We start from the raw sequence: 14496 nt of genomic DNA on the forward strand, positions 1-14496 counted from the left end.
GTGGTGTTAGGTAAATTGAAGGGATTAAAGGCAGATAAATCCCCAGGGCCAGATGGTCTGCATCCCAGAATGTTTAAGGAAGTAGCCCAAGAAATAATGGATGCATTAGTGATAATTTTTCAAAACTCCTTAGATTCTGGATTAGTTCCTGAGGATTGGAGGGTGGCTAATGTAACCCCACTTTTTAAAAAAGGAGGGAGAGAGAAACCAGGGAATTATAGACCGGTTAGCCTGACATCGGTGGTGGGGAAAATGCTAGAGTGGGTTATCAAAGATGAGATTACAGCACATTTGGAAAGAGGTGAAATCATTGGACAAAGTCAGCATGGATTTGTGAAAGGAAAATCATGTCTGACGAATCTTATAGAATTGTTTGAGGATGTAACTAGTAGAGTGGATAGGGGAGAGCAAGTGGATGTGGTATATTTGGATTTTCAAAAGGCTTTTGACAAGGTCCCACACAGGAGATTAGTGTGTAAACTTAAAGCACATGGTATTGGGGGTATGGTATTGATGTGGATAGAGAATTGGTTGGCAAACAGGAAGCAAAGAGTGGGAATAAACGGGACCTTTTCAGATTGGCAGGCGGTGACTAGTGGGGTACCGCAAGACTCAGTGCTGGGACCTCAGTTGTTTACAATATATATTAATGATTTAGACAAAGGAATTAAATGCAGCATCTCCAAGTTTGCGGATGACACGAAGCTGGGCGGTGGTGTTAGCTGTGAGGAGGATGCTAAGAGGATGCAGGGTGACTTGGATAGGTTAGGTGAGTGAGCAAATTCATGGCAGATGCAATTTAATGTGGATAAATGTGAGGTTACCCACTTTGGTTGCAAGAACAGGAAAACAGATTATTATCTGAATGGTGGCCGATTAGGAAAAGGGGAGGTACAACGGGACCTGGGTGTCATTGTACACCAGTCATTGAAAGTGGGCATGCAGGTACAGCAGGCGGTGAAAAAGGTAAATGGTATGTTGGCATTCATAGCAAGAGGATTCAAGTACAGGAGAAGGGAGGTTCTACTGCAGTTGTACAAGGCCTTGATGAGACCACAGCTGGAGTGTTGTGTGCAGTTTTGGTCCCCTAACCTGAGGAAAGACATTCTTGCCATAGAGGGAGTACAAAGAAGGTTCACCAGATTGGTTCCTGAGATGGTAGGACTTTCATATGAAGAAAGACTGGATTGACTAGGCTTATACTTGCTGGAATTTAGAAAATTGAGGGGGGATCTTATTGAAACATATAAAATTCTAAAGGGATTGGGCAGGCTAGATGCAGGAAGATTGTTTCTGATGTTGGGGGAGTCCAGAACAAGGGGTCACAGTTTAAGGATAAAGGGGAAGCCTTTTAGGACCGAGATGAGGAAAAATTTCTTCACACAGAGAGTGGTGAATCTGTGGAATTCTCTGCCACAGGAAACATATGAGGCCAGTTGATTGGCTATATTTAAGAGGGAGTTAGATATTGCCCTTGTGGCTAAAGGGATCAGTGGGTATGGAGAGAAAGCAGGTACAGGGTTCTGAGTTGGATGATCAGCCATGATCATATTGAAAGGCGGTACAGGCTCGAAGGGCCAAATGGCCTACTCCTGCACCTATTTTCTATGAATCTATGAATATCTCATCCTCGCTGACAGGCAACACCGATGCACCTCAGAGCGCTTAGCTCACTGCTCTACAATCTCTATACCCATGACTGTGTGGCTTGGTATAGCTCAAATGCTTTCTACTAATTTGCTGATGATGCAGCCATTGTTGGTAGAATCTCAGATGGAGATGAGAGGGTGTACAGGAGTGAGATAAGCCAACTAGTTGAGTGGTGTTGCAACAACAACCTTGCCCTCAGTGTCAATAAGATTCAAGAGCTGATTGTGGACTTCAGGAAGGGTAATAACCAATATATGAACCAATATGAACCAATCCTTAGAGAGTGATCAGAAGTGGAGAGAGTGAGCAGTTTCAAGTTCTTGGGTATCAAGATCTCTGAGGATCTAACCTGATTCGAAGATATAGATACAGCTATAAAGAAGGCAAGGCAGTGGCTATATTTCATTAGGCATTTGAAGAGATTTGGTTTCTCAACTCAAAAACTTCTAAAGATGTAGCTTGGAGAGCATTCTGACAGGTTGCATCACTGTCTGGTATGGCGGGAAGGTGGTGCTATAGCAAGGATTGAAAGAAGCTACAGAAAGTTGTAAAATTAGCTCCATCTTGGGTACTAGCCTCCATAGTACCCAAGACGTCTTCAAGGACTGGTGCCTCAGAAAGGTGCCGACCATTATTAAGGACCCCCATCATCCAGGGCATTCCCTCTTCTCATTGTGTCCATCAGGAAGGAGGTACAGAAACCTGAAGGCAGACAATCAGCAATCAGGAACAGCTTCTTCCCCTCTGCCATATGATTCCTAAATGGACATTGAACCCATAAACATTACTTCATTTAAAAAAATACATTATTTCTGTTTTTACACTATTTTAATCTATTCAATACACATATATGTACACTGTAATTGATTGATGATTTTTTTCTTTCTATAATTATCGTGTATTGCACTGAACTGCTACTGCTAAGTTCAAAAATTTCATGTCACATGCTGGTGATTCTGATTCATATACCACTCCTGTTAATCCAGGAGTCTATCAAATATACCTCCTCTGCACTGCGTCCTGAGCAAGTATATCCTTCCTTAAACACCACATGTAGTACTCCATGTCCTTTCTCTAGTGCCCTGTGATATTTTTCATTTGTCAGAACCAATCCCTCAACCCATGTCCCTCCAATCCCTTTATACATTTCATAGGCTAATTTTGTTTCAATCATAATTTGTTCATTTCATTCTTTTTCCAAAGCTGATCAACTCACATTTTCCCACATTACAGCCTATCAACTTCATTGTCCATTCAACCTATATTGCTTTGTAGGCATATTATGTCCTCCTCACAACTTGCTCAGCACCAAATCTGACTGAGGAATGGCACTACATAAATACTAATTTAGATCAATTGAGTTTAGTATCACACATTTGAGATGTGCAGGCATATTCTATGTAATTTTATATGTATAGTGATACTGTTTAGTCACATTCTTCTTCATGAGCCCATAACTTATTCAATTATAAGTAGATGTTGAAGATAATAAATTGTGAATGCCTTCTGCAAATCCTGATAGAAATCTACCAGATCCTTTTCATCCACTGTTTATTACATCCAGCGAATTTGTCTAACATGTTTTAACTTTTATAAAACCACATTGACAATGCTTGATTAATAATTTTGAAATACTGTTAACTCCTTAATAAAGATTCCAACATTTTCCTAATGACAGATTTTAGGCAGAAGATACAAAAGCTTGAAAACGTATTCACCAGGCTCCCATCCTGCTGTTATAAAATTATTGAATAGTTCCCTAGTACAATAAGATGGTATCTTGACTTCACTATCTATCTAGCTATGAACATGTACTTTATCATGTACATGCACTGCTCTTTTACTTTACCTGGTACACTTTAGTTTGCATGGTTATTGTTTTACCTTGTTCTGCCTCAATGCATCATGTAATGATCTTATCTGTATGAACAATATGCAAAGCAAGTTTTTCACTGGATCTTGGTACATGTGACAATAACAAACAAATTCCTATTCCATTTACTTTAATTACTGCCTTTTATGCACGTGTAAAAGCTCATACTGTCTGTTTTTATATTATTTGCTGGGTTACACGCAATCAGTGAAATAATTGAGCTAATCAGCTTGACTCACTTAACTGAGAATATCATAATTTTTACCTAATAGAAGTATGATGCCTTGAGTAAATGTGATGCAGTAAATTCACACTAAATGGAGGAACTTTAATTCCATCAACACAGGATGGCTATCATAAGAATAGAAAAGTCTATACTTGGACGGTTGTGCAATTTCAAAAAAAATCATCCATTGCAGATGGAAATTCAGCAGCTTATGCAGACATAACAAAACTATTCCATCTGAAGCCATGAGACCATAACTTCCTGAATCACAGTTAAACAGAAATGAGGCCGAAGTGGATACTGTTTTTAACACTTTTTTCACAGTCAGATGTTGGGCCTAAATTTTTTGAAAATCGAAGCATAAAACAGGGGCAAATCTGTGTAAAGTTGTTGGGACAAAGGAGATTGAGGAACATAGCAGGTTTTCCTTCTTTGGTTAAGTTGACTTCATTTTATTCTTATGGCCAGTTTTGAAGTTTGAAAACATCAGGTTACATTAGGTAAAAGGGCAGAAGCTTTAGAAATTGGAATGAGGGTTTTAACAAAGATAGATTAAAAACAAATAGCTGGAAATTATTGAGAATAGTAACTTATGCTTTATTTTTAATCGCCAGAGTTCAATTAATGAATTAACCTGTATTTCAGCAGACCTGATTTGATAGCACTCTTCTGATTTGGAAACAGGAATCTGAGAACAAGTATAGATCAGTCAGCCCCTCCATCCTGTCCAGAATTTACTGTAAAGACTGTAACTAGTATGTATAACAGTTCCATTTATCTTGATACACTTACAAAGATAATTTAAGGAAATTCCCATGTAGTGATACTTCGCAGAAATCAGTTGTCAAGATTTTAAAATTGGTTGCTATTGGTTTATTAATGTCACATATACCAAGATATAGTGAAAAGCTCGACTTACATACTGTTCATACAGATCAAATCATTATACAGTGCATTGAGCTAGAATTAGGTAGAACAACGGTGCAGAATAAAGTGTAAAATCTACCGAAAAAGCGCAGTGCAGGTAAAATGATAAAGTGCAAGATCATAAAGAGGTAGACTGTGAGATCAAAAATCAATCTTATCGTACAAGAGGTCTGTTAAAGTGCTTGATAACAGTGGTATAGAAGCTGTCCTTGAGTGTGGCGGTATGTCCTTGAGAGAATGTCTGGGATGATGGGGTCTTTGATTATACTGGCTGCTTTACTGAGACAGTAAGAAGTAGAGAGAGGCCATAGAGGGGATTCTCATTCTCATGATGCATTGAGCTGTGTCCACAACTCTCTGCACTTATGTGTGGTCACATGTAGAGCAGTTGCCATTCAAAGCCATTATGCATCCAGAGAGAATGCTTTCTATGGTGCATTGATATAAATCTGTTAGATGTCGAAACAAATTGACAAATTTCTTTAGCCTCCTGAGGAAATTGAGTTGCTGGTGAATTTTAAAAAAAAATTTAAAAACGCTTCACGAATTTGCGTGTATTCCTTGTGCAGGGGCCATGCTAATCTTCTCTGTATCGTTCCAATTTTAGTATATGTGCTGCCGAAGCGAACACGCTGGTGAATTTTTTTGACTGTGATGTCAATGTGATTGAACCAGGACAGGAAGTTGGCAATGTCCACGCCAAGGAACTTGAAGCTTTCAACCCTTTAAAACTCAACACCAGTAATATAGACATAATATAGAGCAATTACCAGCTCTTTTGTTTTGACATTTTCCACAAAGAGTACAAACTTTTAGGAAATTCTTAATGAATGAAAGAAGTGGGATGTACCTTGTCAATATTATTTGAAGGAGGATGTTCTATTTGAAATAATTCTTTGCTTGGACACAGAGAATAACAAGAATTGCATTGTACTGCAGTAAGTATTTTTCAGGAAAATTGAGTGCCCAGTGTTTGTGAAATGGTTACCAAATGTTTAGTATAACCATATAACCATATAACAATTACAGCACATAAACAGGCCATCTTGACCCTTCTAGTCCGTGCCGAATGCTTACTCTCAACTAGTCCCACTGACCTGCACTCAGCCCATAACCCTCCATTCCTTTCCTGTCCATATACCTATCCAATTTTACTTTAAATGACAATACCGAACTTGCCTCTACCACTTATACTGGAAGCTGGTTCCACACAGCTACCACTCTCTGAGTAAAGAAATTCCTCCTCATGTTACCCCTAAACTTTTGCTCCCCAACTCTCAACTCATGTCCTCTTGTTTGAATCTCCCCTACTCTTAATGGAAAAAGCCTATCCACGTCAACTCTATCTATCCCCCTCATAATTTTAAATACCTCTATCAAGTCCCCCCTCAACCTTCTACGCTCCAAAGAATAAAGACCTAACTTGTTCAACCTTTCCCTGTAACTTAGGTACTGAAACCCAGGTAACATTTTAGTAAATCTTCTCTGTACTCTCTCTATTTTGTTGACATCTTTCCTATAATTCAGTGACCAGAACTGTACACAATACTCCAAATTCGGCCTTGCACAATTTTAGCATTACATCCCAACTCCTAAACTCAATGCTCTGATTTATAAAGGCCAGCATACCAAAAACTTTCTTCACCACCCTATCCACATGAGATTCCACTTTCAGGGAACTATGCACCATTATTCCTAGATCACTCTGTTCTACTGCATTCTTCAATGCCCTACCATTTACCATGAATGTCCTATTTGGATTCTTCCTACTAAAATGCAGCACCTCACACTTAACAGCATTAAACTCCATCTGCCATCGTTCAGCCCACTCTTCTAACTGGCCTAAATCTCTCTGCAAGCTTTGAAAACCTACTTCATTATCCACAACGCCTCCTACCTTAGTATCATCTGCATACTTACTAATCCAATTTACCACCCCATCATCCAGATCATTAATGTATATGACAAACAACATTGGACCCAGTACAGATCCCTGAGGCACACCACTAGTCACCGGCCTCCAATCTGACAAACAGTTATCCACCACTATTCTCTGGCATCTCCCATCTAGCCACTGTTGAATCCATTTTACTACTTCAATATTAATACCTAACGATTGAACCTTTCTTACTAACCTTCCGTGCGGAACCTTGTCAAAGGCCTTACTGAAGTCCATGCAGACAACATCCACTGCTTTACCCTCGTCAACTTTCCTCGTAAACTCTTCAAAAAATTCAATAAGATTTGTCAAACATGACCTTCCACGCACAAATCCATGCTGACTGTTCGTAATCAGACCCTGTCTATCCAGGTAATTATATATACCATCTCTAAGAATGCTTTACCCACCACTGACGTCAAACTGACAGGCCTATAATTGCTAGGTTTACTCTTAGAACCCTTTTTAAACAATGGAACCACATGAACAATACGCCAATCCTCCAGCACCATCTGTTTCTAATGACATTTGAAATATTTCTGTCAGAGCCCCTGCTATTTCTACACTAACTTCCCTCAAGGTCCTAGGGAAAATCCTGTCAGGACCCAGAGATTTATCCTCTTTTATATTCCTTAAAAGCACCAGTACTTCCTCCTCTTTAATTGTCATAGTTTCCATAACTTCCCTACTTGTTTCCTTTACCTTACGCAATTCAATATCCTTCTCCTTAGTGAATACTGAAGAAAAGAAATTGTTCAAAATCTCCCCCATCTCTTTCGGCTCCACACATAGCTGTCCACTCTGATTCTCTAAGAGACCAATTTTATTCCTCACTGTCCTTTTGCTATTAATATAACTGTAGAAACCCTTTGGATTTATTTTCACCTTACTTGCCAAAGCAACCTCGTATCTTCTTTAGGCTTTTCTAATTTCTTTCTTAAGATTCTTCTTACATTCTTTATATTCCTCGAGCACTTCATTTACTCCATGCTGCCTATATTTATTGTATATCTCTCTCTTTTTCCTAACCAAGTTTCCAATATCCCTTGAAAACCATGGCTCTCTCAAACTTTTAACCTTTCCTTTCAACCTAACAAGAACATAAAGTTTCTGTACCCTCAAAATTTCACCTTTAAGTGACCTCCATTTCTCTATTACATCCTTCCCATAAAACAAATTGTCCCAATCCACTCCTTCTAAATCCTTTCACATCTCCCTAAAGTTAGCCTTTCTCTAATCAAAAATCTCAATCCTGGGTACAGTTCTATCCTTCTCCATAATTATATTGAAACTAATGGCATTGTGATCACTGGACCCGAAGTGCTCCCCAATACATACCTCCGTCACCTGACCTATTTCATTTCCTGACAGAAGATCCAGCACTACCCCTTCTCTAGTTGGTACCTCTATGTATTGCTACAAAAAACTATCCCGCACACATTTTACAAACTCCAAACCATCCATCCCTTTTACAGTATGGGCTTCCCAGTCTATTTGTGGAAAATTAAAATCTCTCACAATCACAACCCTGTGCTTACTACAAATATCTGCTACCTCCTTGCAAATTTTCTCCTCCAATTCTTGCTCCCCATTAGGTGGTCTATAATACACCCCTATAAGTGTTACTACACCTTTCCCATTCCTCAATTCCACCCAAATAGTCTCCCTAGACGAGCCCTCTAATCTATCCTGCCAGAGCACCGCTGTAATATTTACTCTGACAAGCAATGTCACACCTCCCCCTCTTGCCCCTGCGATTCTATCACACCTGAAGCAACGAAATCCAGGAATATTTAGTTGCTAATCACACCCCTCCTGCAACCATGTTTCACTAATAGCTACAACATCATATTTCCAGGTATCAATCCATGCTCTAAGCTCATCCACCTTTTTTACAATGCTCCTAGCATTAAAATAAATGCATTTAAGAAATTCTCCACTTCCTCCTCTCTGTTTATCTCTAACATTACAAAGAACTTTACTGTCTTCTTTTTCTTCCTTCTCCCATACATCTGTTCCTACACTCTGGTTCCCCTCCCCCCTCGTATCTAGTTTAAATTCACTGAAGCCTCTCTAGCAAACCTACCTGCAAGAATATTTGTCCCCCTCCTGTTCAGATGTAAACCGTCCGGCCGGAACAGGTCCCACCTTCCCTGGAAAACTGTTCAATTATCTATAAATCTGAAGCCCTCCCTCCTGCACCATGTCTTCAGCTACGTGTTGATCTGCATTATCTTACTATTTCTAAACCCACCTGCACGTGGCACTGGTAGCAATCCTGCGATTGCTATCCTGGAGGTCCTGTCCTTTAACTTGGCACTTAGCTCCCTAAACTCACCTTTCAGGACCTCCTCACTCTTCCTACCCACATCATTGGTTCCTACATGGACCATGACATCCGGCTGCTCACGCTCCCTCTTGAGAATACTGAACTCGATTTGAGATATCTCGGATCCTGGCACCAGGGAGGCAACAGACCATCTGGGATTCTCGATCTCTTCCACAGAACCTCCTATCTGTCCCCCTAACTATCAAATCCCCTATCACTACTGCTCTCCTCTTTTCCTTCCTTCCCTTCTGAGCTGAGGGTCCAGTCTTGGTGTCAGAGATGCAACCACTGCAACTTGTCCCTGGTAGGTTGTCCCCACCAACAGTATCCAAAACGGTATACTTATTGTTGATGGGAATGGCCACAGGGGTGCTCTGCTCATTCTGTCTATTCCCGTTCCCTCTCCTGACAGTCACCCAACTACCTGTCTCCTGACTCCTAGGGGTGATTATCTCCCTGAAACTCCTGTCTATTTCTGCCTCTGCCTCTGCCTCCCAAATGATCCGAAGTTCATCCAGCTCCAGCTCCAGTTCCCTAACACGGTTTGTCAAGAGCTGCAGCTGGATGCACCTTTTGCAGTTGTAGTCATCAGGGACAACAGTGCTCGCCCTGACTTCCCACATACCGCAAACGGAGCACTCAACTGCCCTAACTGCTGCCTCCATTACCTACTCCTAAGCTAATTAGATTAATTAAAGGAGCTTACCTGGCCTTACCTCACCTGGAGTGAAGCCCGTACTTAGCCTCTGCTCGCTTTTTAAGTTTCCCCGCTGATCTCAGAGGCCAACTTTCACATGCTTGCGCAGTCGTGCCCTGTTCAACCTCGCCTCTGCCTGTTCTCGCTGAAGCCTGATTGAGCCAAAGCCGTCCCACTCTGCCTCAGTCCACTCCAACGATGGCTGCTACGCCGATGGCCGCTGTATATGGCGGCCTTTCTTTTAAACCTTTGTTGCGCTACGTCACACTCCTGTGCTATCCTCTTTGCCCCGATCAGTTTAAAAAAAAAGCTTCTCTCCGAGCTTCTTTTACCTCTTCCCTCTCCGCCTCTTCGATTTAAATTTAGCAGGATAATGATGCTCTTTAGAATCTAGTACCCAAATTTCGGGATAATCCTGCATGAACTAAAGGGATGAATTTCAAATTTACAAATGTATGAGATTCAACTAGTGATTCTAAGGTGTAAAATTAGCTTTGCAAAATTAAATCTAGCTGCATCTAATTGGCTTTACTGGAAAATCCAATCATCAAATTATTCCAGTGCTTGTCAGATTATGAACTAATAGATAACTCCAACAGACTGATAATAAGGCAAAATAGATATAATTCTTATTCAGATTTGTGCCAGAAATCAGTATTTTTGGTCAAAAGTTTAGCTATTTACTGGAGACAGTTTTTGAAAGTTTTTGATTTTGGTGAGCCGGCATTCTTGATTTGTTCTCATTCATAATAAGAAGTGGATGATTAAAAAGGCATAAGTCATAATGCCATTGTCAGTGATCAAAATGCTTAAGCATATTAATGTGGTAAGGAGAAACTCAGCTCATCAAACTAATTGTAGGCATTATTTTTGTCCACCTGACTCACTTTATAAAACTATCTAATCCTTCATTCCTGTGGCTCAATAGGCAAAAACTGGTAATTGGTTTAGTAACACAAAAACAAGAGAAAATCTGCAGATGCTGGAAATCAAAACAACACACACAAAAAATGCTGGAGAAACTCAGCAGGCCATGCAGCATCCAGGAAAAGAGTACAGTCTACATTTTGGGTCAAAATCCTTCGGCAGGACTGGAGAGAAAAAGCTGAGGAGTAGATTTAAAAGGTGGGGATAGGGGAGAGAGAAACACAATGTGATAGGTGAAAGCTGAAGGGGGAAGGATGCAGTAAAGAGCTGGGAAGTAAATTTGTAAAAGAGACAGAAGGCCATGGAAGAAAGAAAAGGAGGGAGGAGCACCAAAAGGAGGCAATGGTTGGATAAGGAGATAAGGTGAGAGAGGGAAAAGGGGATGGGAAGTGGTGAAGGGGGGTGGGGATGTGGGGCATACCGGAAGTTCTTCTTTCCCTCCTCCCCCCAACTTTCTTACTCTGACTCCTCATTTTCGATGAAGGGTCGCGGCCCAAAACATCGACTGTACTCTTTTTCACTGATGCTGCTGGCCTGCTCAGTACCTCCAGCATATAGTGTGTCTTGCAGAATATCCTGAGTCCTGAATTTTTGCAGATTCTATATTTCCAGATATAAAGCCAGACCTGATGAAGGGTCTTGACCTGAAATGTCAGCTGTTTACTCTTTTCCATAGATGCTGCCTGGCCTGCTGAGTTCCTCCAGCATTTTGTGTGTATTACTATGCAGAATATCATGTTACAGTTAGAGTGTGCAGGTAGTTAAATAAAATGCAAGAGCCTCACTGAGAAATCAAGAATTCATTTTTATCGTACGTGAGATTTATTTCAGTCTTGTATCAGCAGGATGAAGGCTGCCCTTGAGGCTGGTTGTGCATGTTTTCAAGCTTTGGTATCCTCTGCCAATAGAAAGTGGGAGAAGAGGAGAATGATCGGGATGATCTATGAGATGTCCAGCCAAAAAATTGGGATTAACAATTTTTTGTGATAAATATGACACCATTTTCAACTTTTCTTTCATGTAATAATAATTGTTATACAACAGTGCAGAGAATCAAATTGACAGCTCATTAGTTCCTGCTTGTTTTGATTCTTCATTTTCAGATATATGATCAGCTGTTTTCCTGAGGCAGCGGGAATTGTTGCGAGGGTCAGTGGAGCAGACAGTAGTTTCCATGACATGCTGAGCCATGTCCACAACTCTGCCAATTTTTAGCTGTCTTGGGCAGAGAGGTTGTCATGCCAAGCTGTGACGCATCCAGAAGAAAAATCATTTCCAAAAATATGGCTTAGTAGTAACAAAATATTTAAAACACGTATTCACATTGTATGTGTTTTATTCTTTAATTGAGGTGATCATCATTTTATATCTGAAAACATGAAATCAAACCAAGCAGGAACTAATGAATTGTCAATTTGATTCTCTGCACTCTTAGCTAACAATAATTACTACGTGAAAGAAAGGTTGAAACTGGCACCATATGTATCACAAAAAAATCAATCCCAATTTTTTGACTGGACATTTCATAGATGCATGTAAAAGTTATAACTGAACTTAAATTTTCTAGCTGCATGTTTTAGATGTGCTAAATCTTAAACAATTCTCACTGTGTAGACAGACAGACAGACAGACATACTTTATTGATCCCGAGAGAAATTGGGTTTCGTTACAGTCGCACCAACCAAGAATCGTGTAGAAATATAGAAATATAAAACCATAAATAATTAAATAATAATAAGTTAATCATGCCAAGTGGAAATAAGTCCAGGACCAGCCTATTGGCTCAGAGTGTCTGACACTCTGAGGGAGGAATTGTAAAGTTTGATGGCCACAGGCAGGAATGACTTCCTATGATGCTCAGTGTTGCATCTTTGTGGAATGAGACTCTGGCTGAATGTACTCCTGTGCCTAACCAGTACATTATGGAGTGGATGGGAGACATTGTCCAAGATGGCATGCAACTTGGACAGCATCCTCTTTTCAGACACCACCGTCAGAGAGTCCAGTTCCACCCCCACAACATCACTGGCCTTATGAATGTGTTTGTTGATTCTGTTGGTGTCTACTACCCTCAGCCTGCTGCCCCAGCACATAACAGCAAACATGATAGCACTGGCCACCACAGACTCGTAGAAGTTGTTTCAGAATTTTAAATGAATTTCTTTTGTTAGTGAAAATAGGGTGGTGGGGTGGAGATGCGTCTCTACCAAAGGAGGTGTAAGGCATTCCTTCCCTTTGCTAACCTGCACATCACCCTTGGACAAGATGTAGCACATGCTTAGCTCCCTGGATCAGGGTCACATGAAGCCACGGGAGCAGGTGGTGGGTGGTCGTATGAGCAGCTGGTGCATATCACAAATCCTGGTTATGTGACCATTGACGCCAGGCAGACAATCTCTGAAGAGTATTGATAATGGCTGGGGTCACCCGTCTTGTAAAGACACTGTCCAGAAGAAGGCAATGGCAAATCACTACTGTAGAAAAATTTGCTACGAACAATCATTGTCGAAGATTATGATCGCTTACGTCACACAACTCAGCACATAACGATGATGATGATGATGAGGGGAAACTAAATGGCATGTAAAGTGTCTCCTAGTTCCTAATTTGATATTATGACTGATGAATAGTGTGACGAGATCAATTTCAGGATTGATTTGAAAGATAATGGTCTTCACAGCTATTAAGAGTCATAGAACATGACAGCACATAAACTGGCCCTTCAAGTTTGTGCCGAAATATTATAGTTGCTGATGTTTTGTTATTGGATGCTTTACTGAGTAGCGATAGCTAAAGTGCTTGGGTCTATAAGGAAATAACTAGTTACGTTGTTTTGGAAAGGTAATTTGATCTAAGTTCAACCATTTTGGAGAAGTTTTTTTTTAGTTGTTAAAATCTGCCTTTGAATTAGGCACATTATTTAATCTACTGCTTCCAGTTGAATTAATCTATTTTTAATAGATTATTACGGTATTAAGGCAATTTACATGCGGTCAGTGGCACTTTATTAGGTACTAGAGTTGACTAAGACAACTGTGCTGCTCAAAGAGCGCTGTATGAGGTTATTCTTAACCCTCGGCCATTAGGCTCTATAGTAAGTCAATCTTCAGCCAGGGAAGTGATGACTCCCTCTGGCTAGACTGTTCGTGGTAACTTATTTTTTATTCTTTCTACTTCTAATATTTTTATCAATGCACTTGCCATGTTATGGTGACACTGTAATTTCCTTTGGGATCAATAAAGTATCCTTTTATCTATCTATTTCCTTAAAGTGGCCCCAAGAATGGAACCCAGTGTGGTCTTCTGCTGCTGTAGCCCATTCACTTCAAGGTTCAATGTGTAGTCACTCAGAGATGCTCTTCTGCACACCACTGTTGTAATGCGTGTTTATTTGAGTTACTGCTGCCTTCTCGTTACCTTGAAAAAGATCACTTTCCTTTGACTTCTCTCAGTAACAAAGCATTTTCACCACAGAGCAGATGGTCACTAGATGCTTTTTAAAATTTTTTGCACTATTCTCTGTAAACTCCAGATTGTTGTGTATGACTCATTTCTTCCACATTCTGATGTTTGGCCTCAACAACTGAACCTCTTGACCATGTTTGCATGCTTTTATGCATTGAATTGCAGCCACATGGTTGGCTGATTAAATATTTGCATTAATGGCCAGGTGAACAGGGTGCCTAATAAAGTGGCCATTAAGTGTGTGTGTTCTTTGTTTGTTGGATATATTTCCTGTTGATCTATTTTGTTTTATGTTGGGTCCTGTTAAGCAATTTTCAATATTGAATTCAATTGATAGCATATCTAATTTCTCTGGATCTCCATGGATAGAAAGCAATGATAACTATATTTGGACCATTGAATCTAATAGGTGAATATGGATGAAAAAAATATAAGCTAAATTAGGGGTGGCAAGCAATTTTGA

General features: G+C 40.2%; 1 protein-coding gene and 1 non-coding gene across 2 annotated transcripts in view; one reads left to right on the forward strand and one right to left on the reverse strand.

Moving 5' to 3' along the window:
• The window catches only part of prkn (parkin RBR E3 ubiquitin protein ligase), a 1122674-nt gene that overhangs the window by 82817 nt on the left and 1025361 nt on the right, over positions 1–14496 (forward strand). The window lies entirely within an intron of this gene.
• Positions 5201–5307, reverse strand: LOC140731307 (U6 spliceosomal RNA). Its single transcript, XR_012099783.1, has one exon. It is a non-coding gene; the product is annotated as a U6 spliceosomal RNA (small nuclear RNA).

Source organism: Hemitrygon akajei, chromosome 7 (assembly GCF_048418815.1).
Source record: "Hemitrygon akajei chromosome 7, sHemAka1.3, whole genome shotgun sequence".
Classification (NCBI taxonomy): Eukaryota; Metazoa; Chordata; class Chondrichthyes; order Myliobatiformes; family Dasyatidae; genus Hemitrygon; species Hemitrygon akajei.